Source organism: Corapipo altera, unplaced genomic scaffold, assembly GCF_003945725.1.
Source record: "Corapipo altera isolate COAL_440 unplaced genomic scaffold, ASM394572v1 76, whole genome shotgun sequence".
Taxonomy (NCBI): domain Eukaryota; kingdom Metazoa; phylum Chordata; class Aves; order Passeriformes; family Pipridae; genus Corapipo; species Corapipo altera.
This window is the reverse complement of record NW_020884964.1, coordinates 173,331-179,796: the sequence shown is the minus strand read 5'-3', so window position 1 is coordinate 179,796 and position 6,466 is coordinate 173,331. Positions and strand designations below refer to the sequence as shown.

At 44.2% G+C, this 6,466-nt stretch overlaps 1 long non-coding RNA gene across 1 annotated transcript; it reads left to right on the top strand.

Moving 5' to 3' along the window:
* The first annotated feature begins 528 nt into the window (after nucleotides 1–528).
* On the top strand, nucleotides 529–5,181 carry LOC113957264. Its single transcript, XR_003531109.1, has 3 exons — nucleotides 529–634; nucleotides 1,327–1,447; nucleotides 5,059–5,181. It is a non-coding gene; the product is annotated as an uncharacterized LOC113957264 (long non-coding RNA).
* Nucleotides 5,182–6,466: the final 1,285 nt, after the last annotated feature.

Below are 6,466 nucleotides of genomic sequence, written 5' to 3'. Positions count from 1 at the left end.
TGCTGACATTTGCCAGGTTATCCCTCAGAAAGCCAGGGGCTGGCTCTGAGAGTCCTGTTGGATGATCCTGTAGCAGTGCTGAGGCACCTGGGGGCTTCAGGTTTTGCTCCAGATGAGCAGGGCAGAGCCAGAGTGCAGCTCTACAGGGCAGACTGCAGAAGAGAAACAGCCAGGGGGAAAAGCTGTCAGCAGGAGGATCTCTGTCTGGGGTTTTGCAGGCTTTGAGCTGATCCAAGGGGGAATTTCAGGATTTCCCTTGCCTCATTTCCCAAGAAACCTCTAAAAAAGAGGGAAGATGAGAGAGACAGAAGAAATCAAAGGCTTTGACTGGCACCTCCTCCCTCTGTTTCGGACCTTGTAAAATAACTGAAGGCCTTGGCAAATCTGGACTCTTATATTTTCCATCAAGATAAGTGCATTTCATTTATGTCACACTTTTGAATACACTTACATGCACAATGAGCTGTTCTGTCTGCCAGGGAAGGAAATGGAATAAAGCAGAGCTGGCCAGGATGTCATAACGGTTGTTCCAAGACCTAGCAAAGCCTGGCTGAATTTTCAGGTTGTTTAATCTCCCCGCTGTTTTATATTAAAGGGATAATGGTCACAGACAGGAACCGCTGACACTTGTCAGGTAATGAGCAACTGGACAGTCTTGCAGGTCTGGCTGTAAACCAAGATATGACTCCCAGGAAAAGAGGCCCCCAAACACCTCCCCCACTCCTTCTGTGGAGCTCCAGTATGCTCCAGCCATGCTTTTGATAGAGCTGCTGCCAGCTGTCAACCAAAGGCAAGTTCAGGACATTGAGGGCTGCTCTTGAAAAATGCCCATCTCTGGGCAGAAGCATGGAAAAAACTTTGTGTCCCTGTTGTGCCAACATGGGGAATCCACAGGTCCTTTGAATGGCTGGAGTCACGTGACAGAAACACTTGACCAAGGCTGCGCTTTGGTTCAGGCTGATTAAGGAGCGATAGGTCTCACGCCCTGTGGTGAACCTGTGACCCGGAGAGCTTCTGGCTTACATGGAAGGGTGTGAATGTGTAAAATGAAGACATCACTCTTGTCTGTACTATTGACTAGTGGTCAATTACTTCACTCTGTAAATATTCCCATCTGGATGGGCCCAATCTGAGCTCTCCCTGATGCAGCTGGACTGCACGCCAGGTCACTTGCCCTTCAAGCAGGGACATCCCACAAACTTCCTTGCTGCCAGGGAGGACTGGTTGTGCCTTGGGATGGGAAGTTGGGCCTAGTTAGTGTGAGAACATGGTTGGCAGGACCTGTAAGCCTGGCAGCCTCCCGAGCTTTGCCATATTTACCTTTAGGCTGCTATTGTTGCCTGTTTGCTGGTACATCATGCTCTTATGGTGGATACCCAGTGGTACCTGACAGAAAGAAACAAGGCAGATTTACTGGGATCGCTGAAAAAAAATCCATCATTTGCAGGTAATTTCCCTGCTGGCATCCTGTGTACTGATTGAATCCTGCTCCATGGCTTCTCCTCACAATATGTAATTGTGTTTCTCACACCAAGACAGGCACATTATTCATCAAAATGCAACATTAAACTAAGTAAATTACTCAGAACTTTTTCAAATAAGTGAAGTGAGATTTACGCTCTCCTTTTCCTCTGCATTTACTGCAGTGCTAAGCAAAGGCACCCAGTAGCCTAAAGGGATATTCCAGATATTAATTTTCCAGCTTTGTAGTTACATGTTTCCAATTTTGCAGTGACTCTGAGCTGCTCCTCTAGCAGAATGCAGAAGGGAGCTCAGGCTGGATGCAAGCATATTGTGCACAGGAATGGAGTGCAGGATTGAAAGGCTACAGTATTTTTCACGCCAGCAAAGAACCTGGCCCTGCCTGGAGATGTGCCTGATGCCTTGGACTTTGCCCCTCCTTGGGCTGATTTAACACTCACACTGTTTTAGAGGCTAGGTTGGCATAGACAATCCTACCTCTGCTACTATACAGTGAAATCCTGCGGTCCACAGTTTCAAAAAGACCTTTATATGTCTCTTATGGAGCCTTAACCAAGATTACTTCTAAGAGAGACAGTGAAATGGTCAGAGCAATGGAGCAATGTGAAGGGTTTCAAGAGTGCAAGGGTGCTCAAGAAGCTAGGATGATGAAGGAGTACAAAGGGAAAAGAAAGAAAAGACTCTACCTTTGATGAAAATGCCAGGTTTAGGAAAAATGTGTACTCTTTCTCCCGAGGAGATCAAATTTTCTGAAGAAATAGGAGACTTTCTGAAGAAAGGGAGGAGAAGGTGTATGGAAAAAGCTAGGGTTGTCTTCAAAACTCTCTATTTGTTTTGGTCTAAGTTAACCCAGGCATATTGCTTCTCAAGTTTGGTGATGCTCTGCTTTTTCACAGGAGAAAATTCTGCTTGGCCGGGCAGCCCTAACTCCCTATGGAGCTGAAACAGAGACTCTCAAAACATCAGTTCCAGGGCTTATGCTTTTCTGATGTACCTGTTTGCTACCTAATAACTGGGGCAACAACACAGCAGGGATTCTATGCAGTTAACTTTTGCAGTTTCTTTATTCCAAAAATGAAGAGGTGGGCAGAGTGGAATCACGGAATAGTCAGGGTTGGAAGGGACCTCGAGATCATCCAGATTTCAACCCTCCCTGCCAAGGCAAACCTGCTCAGGATGCACTCTATCCCTTTGTCCAGCTTGTTGATAAACAAGCTGAATAAGACTGGACCCAGTATTGATCCTTGGGGAATGCTACTGGCCACAGGCAACCAACAGAATTCTACTCTGCTGATCATGACCCTCTGACCTCTGCCATCCAGCCAGTTCTTGACCCACCTCACTGTCCATTCATCTAACTTTTCCTGAGCTTCCCTACAAGGATGTTTTATGGGAGACAGTGTCAAAAGCCTTGCTGTTGTCAAAGTAAACGATATCCACTGCTCTGCTCTCATCAACCCATCCTGGCATCCATCATAGAAGGCTATCAGATTGGTCACACTTGATTTGCCCTTGGTGAATCCATGTTGACTATTCCAAATGATATTCTTTTCTTTTACATGCTTGGTGATGACCTCCAGAATTATCAGTTCCATAGCCTTTCCAGGGGTGGAGGTGAGGCTGACTGGCCAGTAGTTTTCTGGGTCCTCCTTCTTACTCTTTTTGAAGATAGGAGTAACATTGTCTTTTCTGTGATCATCAAGCACCTCTCCCATTCTCCGCAATTTTTCAAAGATGATGGGAAGAAGAAGAGAGCCTTGCAATAAAACTCTGCAACATTCTGTACTACAGCAAAGGGAAAATGAAGCTTGTCTTCGTCTTTCAGTCCCAAATTGCAGGACCCTGCAGGTCAGAGCCTGAGCTGGAAGGAGAACCTCAGAGATGAGAACTCTTGCCTGCTATGAGTTTGGGGTTGTATTTCAGCCCTCCTGCCCTCAATTTCCCTTGGACACCTGTGGGTCAGCCCAGCCTCCTTGCTATGTGTCCAGCCTGCCAGCTATTCTTGCAGTGCCATTTTCTCTTTTCATTTGTAAATTCCTTCCCCCTGCAGCTAGGTTCATGTGTGGTCAGTCTCCCCGCTCTTTACTCCTTTCTACTACTTTACTAAATGTTAGCACTCTGCTGAGAGACAAGAGACTCATAGCACAGCTGGACCAGTTTTAGTACTAGGTCTGAGTAACTAAGAGAGAATTAAGAAAGAAAATCAGCTGTGTGTATACAAGACCAGATGTGTCTTCAGGGGAAGACATGGTGTATCCTTTAATAAAAAACCCTAATTGTAGGGCATAGTTTGCAGCCTGAAACCTGCAATGTGACAATGTTCAGATGGGACAGTGTACCTTCTTTCCAAAATTCCATGGGGCTAAGCCATGCTTCTTTCATTAAACAAGCAGATTTCTAGGCTTTGAAGGGCTTGAAATCTCACAGCCTTTGGCCAGCATTTGTTTCAGACACTGAAGAGCTCTTCTTTGTCTAGCAAAGACATGAATGCCTAGTTTTCCACTGATTCAGGGCTTCCTAGAGCTCCTCAGCTGTGTGATGTCTTTGTGATGCTTGTGCGATGTCTAATCAGCCCCGCAAGACAAGAAAATATGTTGTCTTTTTGGTCACGAAAATTCTTCATAACATCCTCTCTAGGCATGCAATCACTTCTCAGTATCTCAGTACAGCTCTGGGAAGTCTCAGGAGCAAAAACAGCTCTCCTCATCTAATTCAGGTGTTTAAGTGAGTCTTGGATGTGTTTGATAAGGAAGGTCTGAGAGGTAAAATCGCACTGATCCCACCATCCAAAACAGTACAGTATAAGATGAAGATAATTTTTGTTCATCTCTGCCTTAAACAGTAAAAGACAATATGGAGTAAGGCGAAAACCTTTGTTGCTGTTGTTGCTGTTAAAATGAGAGGAGCTGCCAACAACTGGCTAGGGAAATTTTCAAAATATGATCCGAAGTGGCTGTCTATGCCTCTGTGGGCAGCATACTGTGTAAGAAAATTTCTTTTTCTCCTCCCTGAGGTGATTTCTTTGGGAAGAAAGCAGTCAGCAATTGTGGCATTAAAGAGATCGTCTTTAGATCTCTGAGTAGAGATGAAAGGGGAGCATTTATTGTCTGCAAGCCACTGCTTCTGGTTTTCTGCAGAATCAGCCAAGTAGCTCTGCACCAGTTACACTTATTTCAATATCTACAAGACTTTCTTCTTATGCAATAGGGTTGCAAAATTCCTATTTTCGAAGAAGAGATGAAGTTTCAGGAAGAGCAGCAGATGCCATCAAACATATTAGCAGAGGACCTAGTGTCTTGTTTTCATGCTTTCCTTGTTTCAGAAGGAAAAAGATACTGCAAATTTGAAAAATTCCCGAAGAGAAGATTTATAACATCAAGCCCTGCCCCCATCCCATCCCCAAAATACACAGTAGCTGCTTCTGCTCAGATGATGCTTAAGCTGTAAGATCAGCCTCCTGTGGTTCAGGGGTGCTTTGCAAGGTGGAACACTGCAAAGCATTAGGAAAATGTGGTTGTATCTGTTCCATGCTCTTTAGTTTCACTGTGGAGCTGCTGATCTTTTGCTCTTATCCAGGTTCCCACAAAGCCAAGGATGAAACTTAGGAACTTTGATGATTCCTATTAGAAGAAAAAATTGGTGTGTCATGTCTAGTTCTCCCACTGCAAGAAGTTCACAGGACAAATTAAGCCATTAAACTAGAACACAAGAGGATAATAAAATGGTTTGATATACAAAACAACTACTGCGTCAGAAAAGCATTTTTGTCCACAAAAGGGAGGTTGGTTTGGTATTTCAGGCCCTATCGGAGGTGACTTCTTAGTGAGACGTAGAGATTTCTAATATGGGAAAGCAGCAAGAAATGGACATTGTTACCCTGGTGGGAAGAGTAACATGGGAAAAGTAAGGAGGAGCAGTTCTCTAGGGCAGAAAGAGGAACTTGAACAAAGGATGAAAGGAACTAACATTGCTAATAGGTAAAAATATTATAATATTATAGCTAGCAGCAAGGACTCAGGGCCTAAATGAACAATTGCAGCCTATTGTGTACAAGGTACAAAAAGCCTGCTGAAATAATTAATAAATGTCTTTGCTTTCACCATCATGCAAAGTCTGTGTCCTTGATCGCCATGAAACATCCTACTTAGACCAATTAAAATCTGGACTGGCAATGCAGGGGAGCCAAGGCAGTGCTGTCTCACCCCAGATGGGAGCTAAAAATGCTGACTGGGTTCAGAGAGAGCAGGGGAACACCTATCAACCCCCTTAACTGCAAGGAGAGAGGGAATTTGTGCAACTGTATACAGTATAAACAGGCACAACTCTACCTGATGTGCTAAAAGGTGGTGTCTCTAGCTATTTCTACCCATAGGACAAATTTTCTGCTCTGCACCCTTATGAGAAATACAAAGTTCAGGGCTGCTTTTTTTTGGTGCTTTTTTTCCCCTCTTTTTTTGTGTTTCTTTTTTCTTGGTTTCCTGCCACCCCAATAGTTAACATCTACATTGTACTCTAAGCTTTGAAAAACTCAAATGGTAAGTTGGTATTCAGTTCCATACAAAAAGCAGCTCAAATTTAACTTTAAGAACGTGTCAAGAGCTGCAATGAGGTACACACAGCAGGCAATTACCCTGTGGAGCATCACTCCAGAATGTGGTACCAGGTGTCCTGGTGCAGGATACAAAGAGAGATGGCATAGTACCTGGTAGTATCCAGTCTTAAGACTCAAGGTGAAAAAGGAGCAAGAACTCCAGGCTGCTATTGCAGGCAGTAGTTGGGGGAAGCAGTTGTCAAGACACAGAAAACTCTTCCAGTTCATACCTTTCAGCTGTCATCAGAACAAACCCCTAAATCAATATTATTGGTCCCCAGAGAGATTCAGGAGATAAATTAACATAACCTCATAAATGACAAGGTTTCACAGTCATATCAGGCCCTGGAAATTATCTATTGCTCCTTTATTACAGCACTCTTCAGGAGCAGT